This window comes from Mytilus galloprovincialis, chromosome 1 (assembly GCF_965363235.1).
Source record: "Mytilus galloprovincialis chromosome 1, xbMytGall1.hap1.1, whole genome shotgun sequence".
NCBI lineage: Eukaryota > Metazoa > Mollusca > Bivalvia > Mytilida > Mytilidae > Mytilus > Mytilus galloprovincialis.
The window spans coordinates 112,669,287-112,686,836 of record NC_134838.1 but is presented as its reverse complement, the minus strand read 5'-3'; the positions used below and the strand labels follow the sequence as shown (position 1 = coordinate 112,686,836).

The 17,550-nt window shown below is 31.2% G+C and overlaps 1 long non-coding RNA gene across 1 annotated transcript in view; it reads right to left on the bottom strand.

Annotated features, from left to right (window-relative positions):
• Window positions 1-17,550, bottom strand: part of LOC143055209 (uncharacterized) — a 61,995-nt gene that overhangs the window by 10,687 nt on the left and 33,758 nt on the right. Inside the window, exon 3 of the long non-coding RNA XR_012971971.1 lies at window positions 329-526. This is a non-coding gene — a long non-coding RNA (uncharacterized LOC143055209). The remainder of the gene's footprint in view (window positions 1-328; window positions 527-17,550) is intronic.

Sequence of the window (17,550 nt, the reverse complement as noted above, 5' to 3'; positions counted from 1 at the left end):
TTTCTTTAGCAATATTATATCATATTCGAGTTCTATAATGAACCTTAATAACGTCTGTGTCATATATCTATTTCGTGCTGAATAGGTTATCGGAGGACATTCTTTGTGTGAACTATTGAATTTATGAAACTCTTTTCTTTAGAATTATTGATAGTACACACTTGAAGTATTAAATAAAAAATCATTCAGAAGTGACTGGAATAGAAAAGTAAACAGTTAACAGTATAGAGCATTTTTGAATGTTATGAACATATATAATTGTAAGTTAATTAATTTTTTGTGACGGCGAAAAAATATATTTATTCAATCTTCGATATATTAAAGTTACCTTGACAAACTGGTGGGTCATGACTCCAACTTCCCATTTTTTGACGACCAGAGATATTTTCACATGTTGATAATTTAGATCCAACCAATTTGTAACCAGACTCACACTGAAAACTAGCGACTGCATTTATTTTGTAGTTTACCAGATCTGTAGGCTGTGTCGTATGTGGATTAAGTTTAAGATCTGGACACATGAATGCTGGAAAGAAAAGTTAAAAAAAATATGAGAAGGCCTGCCCTGTTGGTGTTTTGTAGGACATGTAATCAAAATAAGTACCATTATAAATGTGTATGCAATACAGGTGTCATCAAGATACTAATGTGAAATATATAATAATGCATGTGTCATATATGCAATATAAACTATTGGTTTCAATTTCAATGACAGAAAATAGGGACGAAAGATACTAGAGGGACAGTCAAACTCATAGATTGAAAAACAAACTGACAATGCCATGGCCAAAAATAAAAAAACAAATAGACAAATAATAGTACAGAAGACATAACATATAAAACTGAAGACTAAGCAACACGAACCCCACCAAAACTGGTGGTGATCTCAGGTGTTCCGGACGGATAAGCAGATCCTGCTCCGCATGTTTCACCCGTCGTGTTGCTAATTTTATTTAAAATCCGGTAAATAGTCCAACTCGATAGGTCACATAAGTGAAAAGGGAAGGATAACGGTAAATTGTCCGTACAATTTACGAAGGGATAATTTCAACTTCACTATTTGGAACTCTTGGTTTAATAGTTTCCTTGTGAGCAGCAATCCTCTATCAAGGAAATCATGATAGGAAAAACAAACCCGGCAATATCGTATCAATTGGGAGATATATACGATGTATGCAGGCACTGCTGGAATGTTGCTACAAAAAAATGGAAACTTCACAATTGGGAAGCTGAAATCATCTCTTTTATCGTAAAGTTTTTTTAGATGTAAGTCAAGATATGAAGCAGACTTACCTGTATCTGTAGTATCCTTTATCTCTAGTTCGATAGGATAGATTCGTTCAACATAGTCACCAAATTTTGTATTATTCAATGAGAACATTATCCATAAAGCAGAACGTAAAGTTAAAGGCTATTGCTAACTTCTTATCTTTCTTCCTAAGAATTTCCTGTATGAACTCAACCTCATAATAATAACGAAATTAGTCGGCAAGAAGAGGGGCACAGTAAGTGTCAATTGGAATTCCGGCAGTCTGTTAAAAACACATTCTCCAACGTAACAAATATTGAATAATAGAAGAGTAAACGTATAACGTATAAAGAATTCTTACTACTTTGCTCTGTATTCTTTGTATTTCATTAGATGTAAGATTACATGAAATATCAATACTCACTTTAAGCATCAATGCTAGTTTACATATAGTTGATATATAAAGGCATAAAAAAGTTCCAATAATAATTACGGCAATTTAGATCGCAAGTTAAGAAACACAATTACAATTAAAAACCAATTGTTCAGAGAACAATTGAAAGTCTTTCCACACCACAGAAATTTGGATAAGAAGGTAGTTTCTTGATACTGATGCGATAAATAATGGTTTAATTATCTTTTTGAGTGATATAAGGGAGATAATATGCTACTTCCGGTGAAATGAATGTCACATCTGGTCTCATATGATAGGTTCTTTCACACTGATTGCAAAAATATATAGTTTCTATATACTTTTGTATGTAGAATGGGAGATAATTGGCCACTTCCGGTTTGTTGGAAGTCATTTTTAGTCTTCAGTACTTTGTTCATGTATCTATATGAAAAAATATATGGATTCTGAGTACTTTTATGTGAAAAAATTGCAAAAAAAGCTACTTCCGGTTTTCTCAAGGTCACTTCCGGTAGCCATTTTTCAAGGTCATTCGTCACTTAACCTTTTGTATCAGGTCAAATGTCTTTATAATGAACTTACTTGAAGTTATAATCAAATAACCTCATATCAAGACATTTCACGGGCGACAACTCCTATAAGATGCCATCTAATTGTATAAGACTAAATGTAGCATATCTTCATTACAATTAAGCAGACATTTTGCACTTGTTCTTTTATATGAATCTCTCAAAGTGAGTGAGAAAATGCAAAAACAAGCAAAAGTCACAATTGGGAACTTGACCTTGACCTTTGACCTTGACCTCATTTTCTAAGTTAGGACCTAGGGGACTCAAATAAAAACATCCCAGGGTTATACGGTTATCTGTTAATGAGTTAAATAAACATACCGACAAATTCATTTTGTAAAGGTAGATAACTCCTATAAAATTTCATCGAATCGCTTCGATCCAAATACGCCAAAAATTACTGAGGATGTAACGAACAATTTGTAAAAAGAATTTTGTCGCTATCTTTTTTTGTTACGAAGGAGATACGCTTTGATGATAAACAGTGAATAGGGAGATAACTCTTACAAAGAAAATGGTTCGGCTTAGCAGGGTGAAATTTAAAAGCGCATAAACTATACGATACAATATGAGAAATATCTAAGCGACATATTGCGAAACAAACATTTATCGCAAGAACAAAAGTTGGCGGAAAAAAAATAAAAATAATAATAATAATAATAATTAAAAACCAATTGTTCAGAGAACAATTGAAGGTCTTTCCATCAAAACAATGTATTTTGATATGAAAAGTTGTGAAACTAAGTTTAAAATGTCATTTCAATCGTCAAATGATAGCTCCTAGTAAGCTGATTCCAAAAATATATTGTTTCCATACATTTTTTTTTAAATAAGGGAGATAATTTGTTACTTCCGGTTTGAAAAATGTTACTTCCGATTATATTTGAATATTTACTTGACACTGATTCCAAAAATATCTGGTTCTATATACTTTTATATTAATAAAGTACAAAAAATTAGCTATTTCCGGTTTACAAAAGGTCACTTCCGGTTGTTTTTTACAAGGTTAAATGGTTTGATACCTTTTTCTAAAAGTTGTATATCTTTATCATGTATACATATAGAATAAAAGCAAAGGTCAAAATCTAGAACGTCAAATTAAGCTATGACCTTGAGATCAATTTCAAGGTCATAAACCAAGGACCTCAAATCAAAAGACCATAGGTCTTTATTATATTTAGTTAATGAGTTATATCACCAAACGCGTATTTTTAAATACAAGAGGGGAGAAAACTCCATTTTGCATTCAACGTACGCTTGCAATCAAAATTTACATCTTACGACATGTCGCAACTAACAATTTAGTAAAAATAATTTGTTGATATCTTATACAGTCTTTGGATATAAGTGAAAATAAGCCAAATTCAAATATTAGAATATGACCTTGACCTTTGACCTTGACCTAATTTTCATTTTTTGGGACCAAGGACCTCAAATCAAAAGATCCTAGGTCTCTATCACTTATGATTTATAAGATAGAAATTCATATCACTTATATCAGATGCATAAGGGGAAATAACTCTCATATGGAGCGGTCATATCGCTTCGGTCAAAATAGGACAAATCATGCGAAGGATATAACGAGCAATTTTGTAAAATAAATTTGTCATAATCTTTTACGGTTGCGAAGGAGATGCGCTAACAAGGAAAACAGTGTTTGGGGAGATAACTCCTACAAAGAAAAGTATTCGTTTACGCAGGGTAAATTTCAAAAGCGCATAAACTGTTCGATATCATATACCAAATATCTTAGCGACATATTGCGAAACAAATGTTTATCGCAAGAACAAAATTAGGCGGAAGAAAAAAAAAAAAAAAATAATCAGAAGAAAAACAATAGGTCTTTCCACAGAAAAGTGGAAAGACCTAATAATCAGAACAAAAACAATAAGTCTTTCCACAGAAAAGTGGAAAGACTTAATTAATGTTTAGAAAAAAAACCTTTCGAAGTTCAGCATATAAAAAGAAGTCTCTATAAATCAGCAATTGTTATGAAAATCGGAGGTTCTAAAACTGACGATAACGTACAAGCAAATAAGATAAACTCATCATAGATACCAGGACTAAATCTAGTATATACGCCAGACGCACGTTTCGTCTACAAAAGACTCATCAGTGACGCTCGAATCCAAAAAAGTTGAAAAGGTTAAATAAAGTACGAAGTTGAAGAGGATTGAGGACCAAAATTCCGAAAAGTTTTGCCATATACAGCTAAGGTGAATTATGCCTGTAGAAAAGCCTTAGTTTTTCAAAAAAATCAAAGATTTGTAAACAGTAAATTTATAAATATAACCATATCAATGATAATTCATGTCAACAAAAAAAGTGCTGACTACTGGGCTTGTAATACCCTTCGGGAAATAAATCTCCAATAGCAGTGGCATCGACCCAGTTGTTGTAAATAAACTCATAATAGATATCAGGACTAAATTTAGTATAGACGCCAGACGCGCGTTTCGTCTACAAAAGACTCATCAGTGACGCTCAAATCCAAAAACGTTAAAAAGGCTAAATAAAGAACGAAGTTGAAGAGCATTGAGGACTAAAATTCCTAAAAGTTTTGCCAAATACAGCTAAGGTGATCTATGCCTGAGGTAGAAAAGCCTTAGTTTTTCAAAAAATTCAAAAATTTGTAAACAGTAAATTTATAAATATAACCATATCAATGACAATTCATTTCAACACAAAAAGTGCTGACTACTTGGCTTGTAATACCCTCCGGGAAATAAATCTCCACTAGCAGTAGCATCGACCCAGTTGTTGTAAATAAACTCATCATAGATATCAGGACTAAATTTAGTATATACCCCAGACGCGCGTTTCGTCTACTAAAGACTCATCAGTGACGCTCGAATCCAAAAAAGTTAAAAAAAAAAAAAAAAAAAAAAAAAAAAGCCAAATAAAGTACGAAGTTGAAGAGCATTGAGGACCAAAATTTCAAAACGTTTTGCTAAATACAGCTGAGGTGATCTATTCCTGAGGTAGAAAGGCCTTAGTTTTTCAAAAAAATTAAAAAAATTAAATAGTAAGAGTTTAACGATTGATGCGAAGATGACGACAAGAGACAAATATGTACAAAAGAAATCGCAAATGTGTACTAATATTAAATTACAAACTATCACAATTTCATAGTTCATGCCAACGTTTATGTAAAATCAAGTGCCAATAAATATCAACATAAACTTACTTTTTTTAGATAAGTGTTCATTTATCATATTCATTTGTAGACGGAAAAATACAATTATATCAAAAAACGTTTTGTTTGCTATTATGACAATACTTGAGCTACAAAAGAGAGGCTAAATATACCAATGGGACATTCAAACGCATTAGTCAACAATAATCTAAAAACACAATGGCTACATACGAAAAGGACCAACAGACAAACATAGTACAAAAAATACAACATAGAAAACTAGAGTGAGGAAGACGAACCCAATTAAAACTGAAGGGGATCTCATGTGCTCTGGAAGAGTAAGCAGATCCCTCTCGACATGTGGCACTCGTAATGTTTCTTATGCTAATATAAACTTGTGTATTGGTCAGATGTATTTCTATGTGTATTCATCTGATGAGTTAAGCCTTTTTCAACTGTTTTAATAGTTTGTTCTTATGTTGTGCTGGTACACCACTGTCCCAGATTTTGCTGAGGGTTGAAATTCCGCTTAAATGTTGAACCCTGCAACATTCTATATAAATGTGTGTGCCGTTCTCAAGTCAGGAGCCTTAATTCAGTAGTTGTCGTTTGCTGATGTGTTACATATTTGTTTTTCGTTCATTTTTTGTACTTAGACCGTTAGTTTTCTCGTTTAGATGGTCATTTCAGGGCCTTACATAGCTGACTATGAGATATTAGCTTTGTTCGTTATTGAAGACCGTAAGGGGATCTGTAGTTGTCAATTTCTTTGTCATTTGGTATTTTGTGGAAAGTTGTCTTTTTGGAAGACATACCACATCTTCTGATTTATATATATCCGCTATCATATGTGAAACGAAAATTCCAGAACGGTGACTACACTCGTGATGGCGTTTATAAAATTTATGAAATGATGATTTTAACTGCAATTTGGTACTCTTGGTTTAATAGCTTCCTTATCAGCAGTAATCCTCTGTCATTGCGGAAATAAAGGTTGGTAATTACAAGCTCTGGAATATCGTATAAACTGTAAGATATATACGCAGTATATGTACAGGTGCTGCTGGAATAAAGCTTCGTTTCCAACCAACTCTTGTTGTATTCTTTATTTGAAATTTGAAATTCAATGGTATACATGCGTTTAACATAGTCACGAGTTTTTAATTTATTTAGTTATTAAAATCATCTTTATTGTGAAAAGTAAAGTAGGATACTGCTTACTTCTTTTCTTTCTTCCTACGAAGTTTTTGTATGGAATAAGCTTCATATGAATAACGGAACAAGTCAACAGTAATACGGGCACAGTTGGTTAACATGGGAATGCCGATTGACTGTGTGAAAACGCGTCCTCCTTACTATTAAGTTGGACGTAACAAATAAGTTGTCAATCAGAGAACTTGAAGTGAGATGTATACCTCTTGAGAAATAGAACTTGTTTCTACGTTAGCCGAAATCTTTTGAAACAATTGCAAGATAAAAAAAAAGTCTTAGATTTTATATACACTAACAGAACTTTGGAATTTTTTTGTATTAATATCTGATTCACGCAACTCTAGAATTAGTAGTTTCATTTTGAAGTCCGGCTCTGATCTGATAAAATTGGTGTAAAAACCAATTTTAAAAGGTTTCGTGGAGGACCTAACATTTTGGATTTTTAGGTTTCAAATACACAGATTGACGATCCAGTTTTCTTCTTTGGTTAAAGTTCCAAAGGAACACAGAACAGACATAAAATTATGATTATCCAGGATTCCTCTGAAGTAGGTGTTGAGGGGGTATATGTTGAGTTTCCAGGTACATTAACCATACCTAATTCATTCATTAATTATTTTAATATTTTACACACAAAAACGATAACGTGGGGATTTTATCTACGGATTAAGACAATACTTTTCGTGGAAGTAGGACAAATGTTTTGCATTATTTGAGTCTTAAAAAAATGACATTGCATGGGTATTGATATATGCATTCATTTTCTTAATTTAATTTTGATTAAGTCAACTATATCACAGTCTTAATCCAGTCGGAAGGAATATCTTCTTAGATATAAGAAGACGAGGCATAAGTGCCATTGAGACAACTCTCCCTCCAAGTCACAATTTATAAAAGTAAATCATTTAAGGTCAAAGTGTGGTTTTCCCACTGAGCCTTGGCTCGCACCGAATAGTCTTCTTTCTCGAGTCTAACTATATTTCTACATAATCCTCGACTTAATACATCAGTATTTTGAAGTTGTGTTTCCAATTGCTAGATTTAGGCTGACGATATTTCAGGCCTTTGAATAACTAATTTTGCAGAGAATTGTGTTTGACAGTGTTAGAGTCAACAGTAAAAAAGCGGCCAGCCGGATTATAGATGAACGGGGAACTAGCAAAGATGCAATCAGGAGATTTAGACTTAAAGCCGTTAATGTTGAGATACTGCAAAACGTGTTTGTAATTGAAAATTTCAGTTTCAATGGGTTTGATATAGGTCAAAAGATAGTTTCAAACTGATTCTTAGAATATTGACGTAGTTTCTAGTAAACATTGCCAAAGTTGATGGCATCGTGACCTTGGTTGGCAAAGAAAATTTTAAGAAAGGATATTTTCCTTTTTATTTTTATTCAAAGGGGAACTGATTTGTAAAGGCTGTGAAATATTGCAATGTCTGACATAACATCTGTACCTTCACATTTGTTTGATTGAGGGTTTTAAACAGTAGTTTCCTAACATAGCTTGCATGTTATCAAAATATTAAAGCATAACTTTATTTTTATTCCTTTCTAATGTGTTTTTATATGTATGAATACACATTCAAACTTCTATAGTGAGATTGTTTATCTATATATAACACGAAACATATTTATTATAGGGTTAAATCTTAACTATCCTACTGCCTGTCGAAACCTTTAATTTTGGAATTTGCACTAATCATGATGTTATATCTATTAAATATTTATTATGTAGCACCTTTGAACATCAACATTTGTTTTGGTGAAATTATTTCCTTTTTTAATCTACCATTTTCTACATTTGAAAATGCCTGTACCAAGTCAGGAATATGACAGTTCTTGTCCATTTGTTTTTATGTGTTTTGTTATTTGATTTTGCCATGTGATTATGGACTTTCCGATCGGATTTTGCTCTGAGCTCAGTATTTTTGTGATTTTACTTTTTCTTCATTTAAACTGTATACCTGACAACAATTTTTTTTTCATTTACCTGTGTATATTATTGTAAAAAGCGGATTTTTTTATCAAGGTTATTGTTGTTATCTGAAATTGCTTAACATGTTACATCGGTATATTACTGTTACTTTAACGGATGTCAAGTTGGTTCAATATTCAACATTCAACATTCAAAATTCAAATTTTTTTTTTTTTTTTTTTTTTTTTCTTCCTGTATTCATTTTCAACATTCAACATTCGATTTAAACATTCAACATTCAACATTCATTTTATTTTTTTATCTTTTTTTTTTGGTGTTATTTTTCAACATTCAACATTCGATTTCAATATTCAACATTCAACATATTGTTTTTCTTTTTTGTTGTATCCATTTTCAACATTCAACATTCGATTTCAACTGCAACATTCGATTTAAATATTCAACATTCAACATTAATTTTTTTTTTAATTTTTTTTTTCTGGTGTCAATTTTCAACATTCAACATATGATTTCAACATTCAACATTCGTTTTTAACATTTGAATTTCAACATTCAACATTCGTTTTTAACATTTGAATTTCAACTCTCAACATTCGTTTTCAACATTAAACATTCGTTTTCAACATTCGATTTTCAACTTTCAACATTCGTTTTCAACATTCAACATTCGTTTTCAACATTCAACATTCTTTTTTAACATTCGATTTTCAACTTTCAACATTCTTTTTTAACATTCAACACTCGTTTTCAACATTAATCATTCGTTTTCAACATTCGATTTTCAACTTTCAACATTCGTTTTCAACATTCAACTTTCGTTTTCAACATTCAACTTTCGTTTTCAACATTCAACATTCGTTTTCAACATTTGATTTCATTGTTCAACATTCGTTTTCAACATTCGATTTTCAACTTTCAACATTCCTTATCAACATTCAACCTTCGTTTGCAACCTTCAACATTCGTTTTCAACGATTTCAATATTCAACATTTGTTTTCAACGATTTCAAATATTCAACATTCGTTTTCAACATTCAACATTCAACATTCGTTTCCAACATTCAACATTCGTTTTCAACATTCAACATTCGTTTTCGACATCCAACATCCGTTTTCAACATTCGTTTTCAACATTCGTTTTCAACATTCGTTTTCAACATTCAAAATTTGTTTTTAATATTCAACATTCGTTTTCAACATTGGATTTTAGACTTTAATCATTTGTTTTCAACATTCAATGCTCGATTTTAACATTCAACATTTGTTTTGAACTACGGTGATAAAGTAATCAAAGACTTTCAAATTACATTGTTTATATCTTTGATAACGAATAAATTGTTACATTTAGATATTAAACAAATCACAAATTTAAGTTGTACAATATAATATTACATAAAGATGGTACAAAAAAATAGATTGATTACAACATGACACTTATAAGGGAGGTAACTACTTTTAAAACTGACAAGAAAACTAGCCCGTTAAACTTAAAGTATAAATGCACAGGTCAGAGGTTGTCAGATCAATATTATTTTAATTCGAGATAATGTCGACGGATGCAACAGTCTTTTTCTATCTAAACAATAAGGGTGCGTGATCTTTACTTTTAAGTTTGGAGAGGATATAAGATGATAAGACATAACAGTGACTATCTTCTATTACAATTAAAGTATACCTATATTTTTGGCAAGGGTAGAGCTAAAAGACCCCAGAAGAATTGGAAAAAATGACGCAAAATCTTGCATTCGGAAAGTTTCTTTCGGACCCTCTCTAAATCTAAAGCGCAAGTTTTGTTTAATTTATTCTTTGATATTCTAGTCTCGAAGCAAAAAATATATAGATACAGTGTAAGACTTTAAGTATTTACATATAGGATCATATAGGAACAATATCAAAAGACATATGTAGGATTAAGAAAAAAAATTTGTAATCCACATAGTCAATTTTAAGTGTATCGCTATGGTTAGTTTAAATATATTTATTTATAGTGGATTGAAAATTTTCTCCCCGGAACGGGGATCGAACCAGGACCTTTTGATTTTGTAGTCCGATGCACTAACCTATAGGGCTATTGTATAATTGGTATAAATGGTCCGGTTCCTCGTTGAAATCCTTCCAGCTACTTTCCAGATGAATGACAGGAATAAAAGCCCTGTTCATTGCTAATTTGTATTTTTCTGTATATTGATAGCGATTTTGTCAGGTGTACATTTAGTCCGCATCTGATTCTCTTTATTTTCTATTTAGGAACTGGACACCGCTAAATGCAGGGCTACCGGTTCTTGCCGGTATTGTCGCAAAACGTTCTGTGAGATATTCTTCTGCATGTTTTAACATACCAAAAATCTACCCAATATCTGAAAGCGTTTAGCGTTCCGTATAATTGTTTATTTCGGAATGACGGAATGATGGAATTACGGACAAGGGTAAAATTATATAGCACCGACAATTTCGTTGCGGGGCCCTAATTATTTCTGCAAGTTCACATTTAAAATCGCAAATAGCATTCAATTGTTTTGCCATTCGGAGCCTATTCAGTATCAGTATTGCTCATTTGCGAAGGCTATATGGTGACTTATACTAGGAGGTGTGGGTGGCGTTTAAGGAATAGAGAATAGCGGGGGTTGAATATTAGAGACAATGGACCAAAAATAGATAAAATAGAATTTCTGTATGGTGAAGTCATCATTAGGTTAGGTAAACTATCCTCCTTTAATAGTAGACTGGCTCGACATATAATCAATCAAATTGTCTGTAGGACAAATTGCTCTATTGTGTGAAATATACAGCTTAAGGAAATTCCATATTCTCGGCATCCTATGAAACAGTAATAATTGTTCTGCTTTAGAAGAAAAGAAAGTTGCACACGTACTCGTGATCAAGTAGGCCCTATATCTCTAGCTTACGTTTTCGCCTAGTGCAGATAAAAGTATTGTCGCAGAATTGTTTTTATTAACTATCCGGTAATATAAGGGTTGGGTTAAGTATCCGACCTCAACTTGAGACCTACTTTAGAAGAAAAAAACTAAACACAACAACACCCTGGATTTTTTCTACTGTAAACCTCTGCTGCCAAGCTCTCCTTTACACATTGTGCGGACAAAAGTATTGCCGTTGAAATTTGTTTTATAATCTTTTCGGTAATGGTAGGGTAGGGTGGTTAGCTGAAGTCCACTTGAAAAAAAAGTGGACTCCAATGTGGTTTTATGCAGAACAATTACCCGCAAATCTATGGTAGTTTGCAAAAAATAATAGTATTTTTTTTATAATGTGATATGTAATATGTTGGCAAATAATGAAAGCTCGTATCTTAATTAATAGACATCGAAATAAAGAGAAACCGTATGATAACCAATACAAATCTCCCAGAGACAAACTAACATTGATTATGGCAACTAGTATGAGGGTTTGGATTCAGGGTTCTTAATTTCTGTATTCTTTGATATTTTAGGCCATTTTTCTCTATTCTTTATACTTTTTGCCAATAATTCTCTTCTCGTTATATTTTTACACCATTTTCTAGCCTTTTTATTTATTTCTTGGTCCATTGTCTCTATTATTTATATTTTTTGTCAACTATTCTCAATTACATAATTCCCCATCAACGCCCTCTAGTTCAGGTCACCATATAGCCTTCACAAATAAGCAAAACTAAAACCCTATAGGCTCCGAATGCCAAAATAATTACATGCTTGTCCAGGTTTGAATTGTAAAATTGCGGAAATTTATTTTTCAATCAATCTATCAAGCAAAACACATTATCGTTCTCGATGTTCACGGTACGGAAAATACTGGCAGATGGACGTTGGTCATCAATTCTAATAATCTTAGATCGACCTTTTGGCCTCATATCTTGACTTACATCTAGAAATTGACAATGAGGGTCGGTTGAAAACAAAACAAAAGAGATGATTTCAGCTTTCCAATTGTGAACTTTCCATTTCTAAGTAGCAACATTCCAGCAGCACCTGCATACAGGGTATATATCTTCCAATTGATACGATATTCCCGTGCTTGCCTTTCCTATCATAATTTTCTTGATAGAGGGTTGCTGCTCACAAGGAAGCTATTAAACCAAGAGTTCCAAATGGGGAAGTTGAAATCATCCCTTCGTAAATTTTACCGACGCCATCACGAGTTGGTTAACCGTTATGGAATAACCGTATCACAAATAATATCGGATATGTTCCTTACGTCGTAACTACAATCCCCTTCCCTTTCCTGAATGTGACCTACCGAATTAGACTATTTACCGGATGTGTTATCACATAAGCAACACGACGGGTGCCGCATGTGGAGCAGGATCTGCTTACCCTTCATGAGCACCGGAGATCACCCCTAGTTTTTGGTGGGGTTCGTGTTGTTTATTCTTTAGTTTTCTATGTTGTGTCGTGTGTGCTTTTGTTTGTTTGTCTTTTTCATTTTTAGCCATGGCGTTGTCAGTTTGTTTTAGATTTATGAGTTTGACTGTCCCTTTGGTATCTTTCGTCCCTCTTTTCTAAACTTAAAAGTAAAGTTCACGCACCCGTGTACAGATTGTTAAAGACTTTTGCATCCGTCGACATTATCTTTGATTAAAATAGTATTGATTTGACCGCTGTGCATGTATACTTTAACGATCAGACTAGTTTTCTTGTCAGTTTTAAAAAGTAATTACCTCCCTTATAAGTGTCATGTTGTAATCAATCTATTTATTTGTACCATCTTTATGTATCGTAATATTATATTGTACAATTTAAATTTGTGATTCTTTTAATATTTAAATATGATAATTTATTCTTTATCAAAGGTATACACAAGGTAATTTGAAAGTCTTTGATTATTTTATCACCGTATTTCGATTCAGAAGTCAGGCGGTCTATTTTGTCTACATTATAATGAAAAAACATCGGAGTGTTTAAATTGGCAATATTTACAATGACTGTGAAACAGGAAAGGAAAACATTTATCATTTTATATCGAGAAATAATTAAAATAAAATACAAAACTCTTCTTTAGTAAAATCGAAAACGAAAAACGGAAACACTTGGTTTTAGTGAAATGAAAAACAAACAATGAAAACACTTTCATTTTCCGTTTTGGTTTCAGAGAAATCAAAACCGTAAAACGAAAACACTTTGTTTTTCATTTTGGTTTTCGAGAAATCAAAACCGAACAATGAAAACATTCTCGTTTTTATTTTTTTTTTGTTTTTGATATTTCAAAATGAAAAAAACGAATGGAATCAAATATAAACGGATATCGAATGTTGAATGTTGAAAACGAATGTTGAAAGTTGAAAATCGAATGTTGAAAACGAATGTTGAAAGTTGAAAATCGAATGTTGAATATTGAAAACGAATGTTGAAAGTTGATAATGAATGTTGAATATTGAAAACGAATGTTGAATGTTGAAAACGAATGTTGAATATTGAAAACGAATGTTGAATGTTGAAAACGAATGTTGAATGTTGAAAACGAATGTTGAATGTTGAAAACGAATGTTGAATATTGAAAACGAATGTTGAATATTGAAAACGAATGTTGAAAGTTGATAATGAATGTTGAATATTGAAAACGAATGTTGAATATTGAAAACGAATGTTGAATGTTGAAAACGAATGTTGAATGTTGAAAACGAATGTTAAATGTTGAAATGGATGTAAAAAAAAAATTTAAATGTTGAATGTTGAATATTTAACTCGAATGTTGAATGTTGAATGTTGAATGTTAAAAATATATACAAGAAAAAATAAATAAAAAAAAATTGAATGTTAAATGTTGAATATTGAAATCGAATGTTGCATGTTGAAATCAAGTGTTGAATGTTGAAAACTAATGTTGAATATTAAAAACCAATGTTGAATGTTGAAAACGAATGTTGAAAGTTGAAAATCGAATGTTGAAAACGAATGTTGACAGTTGAAAATCGAATGTTGAAAACGAATGTTGAATGTTGAAAACGAATGTTGAATATTTAAAAAGAATGTTACATATTAAAAACCAATGTTGAATGTTAAAAACGAATGTTGAAAGTGAAAATCGAATGTTGAAAACGAATGTTGAATGTTGAAAACGTATATTGAATATTGAAAACGAATTTCGAATGTTGAAAACGAATGTTGAATGTTGAAAACGAATGTTGAAAGTTGAAAATCGAATGTTGAAAACGAATGTTAAATGTTGAATATTGAAATCGAATGTTGCATGTTGAAATCAGGTGTTGAATGTTAAAAACTAATGTTGAATATTAAAAACCAATGTTGAATGCTGAAAACGAATGTTGAAAGTTGAAAATCGAATGTTGAAAACGAATGTTCACAGTTGAAAATCGAATATGAAAACGAATGTTGAATGTTGAAAACGAATGTTGAATGTTGAAAAAGAATGTTACATATTAAAAACCAATGTTGAATGTTGAAAACGAATGTTGAAAGTGAAAATCGAATGTTGAAAACGAATGTTGAATGTTGAAAACGAATATTGAATATTGAAAACGAATGTTGAATGTTGAAAATCGAATGAAAACAAATGTTGAATATTGAAAACGAATGTTGAATGTTGAAAACGAATGTTGAATATTGAAAACGAATGTTGAATGTTGAAAACGAATGTTGAATGTTGAAAACGAATGTTGAAAGTTGAAAATCAAATGTTGAAAACGAATTTTGAATGTTGATAACGAATGTTCAATGTTGAAAACGAATGTTGTAAGTTGAAAATCTGATGCTGAAAACGAATGTTGAATGTTGAAAACGAATATTGAATATTGAAAACGAATGTTGAAAACGAATGTTGAAAACGAATGTTGAAAGTTAAAAATCGAATGTTGAAAATAAATGTTGAATGTTGAATATTTAACTCGAATGTTGAATGTTGAAAATATATACAAGAAAAACAAAATAAATAAAAAAAAAATTGAATGTTAAATTTTGAATAATGAAATCGAATGTTGCATGTTCAAATCGAGTGTTGAATGTTGAAAACTAATGTTGAATATTAAAAACCAATGTTGAATGTTGAAAACGAATGTTGAAAGTTGAAAATCGAATGTTGAAAACGAATGTTGACAGTTGAAAATTGAATGTTTACAACGAATGTTGAATGTTTAAAACGAATGTTACATATTAAAAACCAATGTTGAATGTTGAAAACGAATGTCGAAAGTGAAAATCGAATGTTGAAAACGAATGTTGAATGTTGAAAACGAATATTGAATATTAAAAACGAATGTTGAATGTTGAAAACGAATGTTGAATATTGAAAACGAATCTTGAATGTTGAAAACGAATGTTGAATGTTGAAAACGAACGTTGAAAGTTGAAAATCGAATGTTGAATGTTGATAACAAATGTTCAATGTTGAAAACGAATGTTGTAAGTTGAAAATCTGATGTTGAAAACGAATGTTGAATGTTGAAAACGAATATTGAATATTGAAAACGAATGTTGAATGTTGAAAACGAATGTTTAAAGTTAAAAATCGAATGTTGAATGTTGAAAAAAAATGTTGAAATCGAATGTTGAATGTTGAAAACGAATGTTGAATATTAAAAACCAATGTTGAATGTTGAAAGTGAAAATCGAATGTTGAAAACGAATATTGAATATTGAAAACGAATGTTGAATGTTGAATGTTGAAAACGAGTGTTGAATATTGAAAACGAAAGTTGAATGTTGAAAACGAATGTTGAATATTGAAAACGAATGTTGAATGTTGAAAAGGAATGTTGAAAGTTGAAAATTGAATGTTGAAAACGAATGGTGAATGTTGATAACGAATGTTCAATGTTGAAATGTGAAAATCTGATGTTGAAAACGAATGTTGAATGTTGAAAACGAATATTGAATATTGAAAACGAATGTTGAATGTTGAAAGTTGAAAATCGAATGTTGAAAAAAAAAAAGTAAAAACACAAAAATACTGAACTCCGAGGAAAATTCAAAAAGGAAAATCAAAAATCAAAAGGCAAAATCAAAAGTCCAAACACATCAAACGAATGGATAACAACTGTCATATTCCTGACTTGGTACAGGCATTTTCTAATTTAGAAAATGGTGGATTAAACCTGGTTTTATAGCTAGCTAAACCTCTCACTTGTAGGACAGTCGCATCAAATTCCATTACTTTGTCAACGATGCATGAACAAAACAAACATACTCAAAGAGTAAAAATGTCAAAAATAGGGGTACAACAGTCAATATTGTGTTATCATCTTAATATCACTACATAAACAAAACGAATGTTGAATATTGAAAACGAATGTTGAATGTTTAAAACGAATTGTCCATATTAAAAACCAATGTTGAATGTTGAAAACGAATGTTGAAAGTTAAAATCGAATGTTGAAAATGAATGTTGAAAGTTGAACATCGAATGTTGAAAACGAATGTTGAATGTTGAAAACGAATATTTAATATTGAAAACGAAGGTTGAATGTTGAAAATCGAATGAAAACGAATGTTGAATATTGAAAACGAATCTTGAATGTTGAAAACGAATGTTGAATTTTGAAAACGAATGTTGAAAGTTGAAAATCGAATGTTGAAAACGAATTTTGAATGTTGATAACGAATGTTCAATGTTGAAAACGAATGTTGTAAGTTGAAAATCTGATGTTGAAAACGAATGTTGAATGTTGAAAACGAATATTGAATATTGTAAACGAATGTTGAATGTTGAAAACGAATTTTTAATGTTGATAACGAATGTTCAATGTTGAAAACGAATGTTGAAAGTTGAAAATCGAATGTTGAAAACGAATGTTGAATGTTGAAAAAGAATATTGAAATCGAATGTTGAATGTTAAAAACAAATGTTGAATATTAAAAACCAATGTTGAATGTTGAAAACGAATGTTGAATGTTGAAAACGAATGTTGAAAGTGAAAATCGAATGTTGAAAACGAATGTTGAAAGTGAAAATCGAATGTTGAAAATGAATGTTGAAAGTTGAAAATCGATTGTTGAAAGTTGAAAATCGAATGTTGAAAACGAATGTTGAATGTTGAAAACTAATGTTGAAAGTGAAAATCGAATGTTGAAAAGGAATGTTGA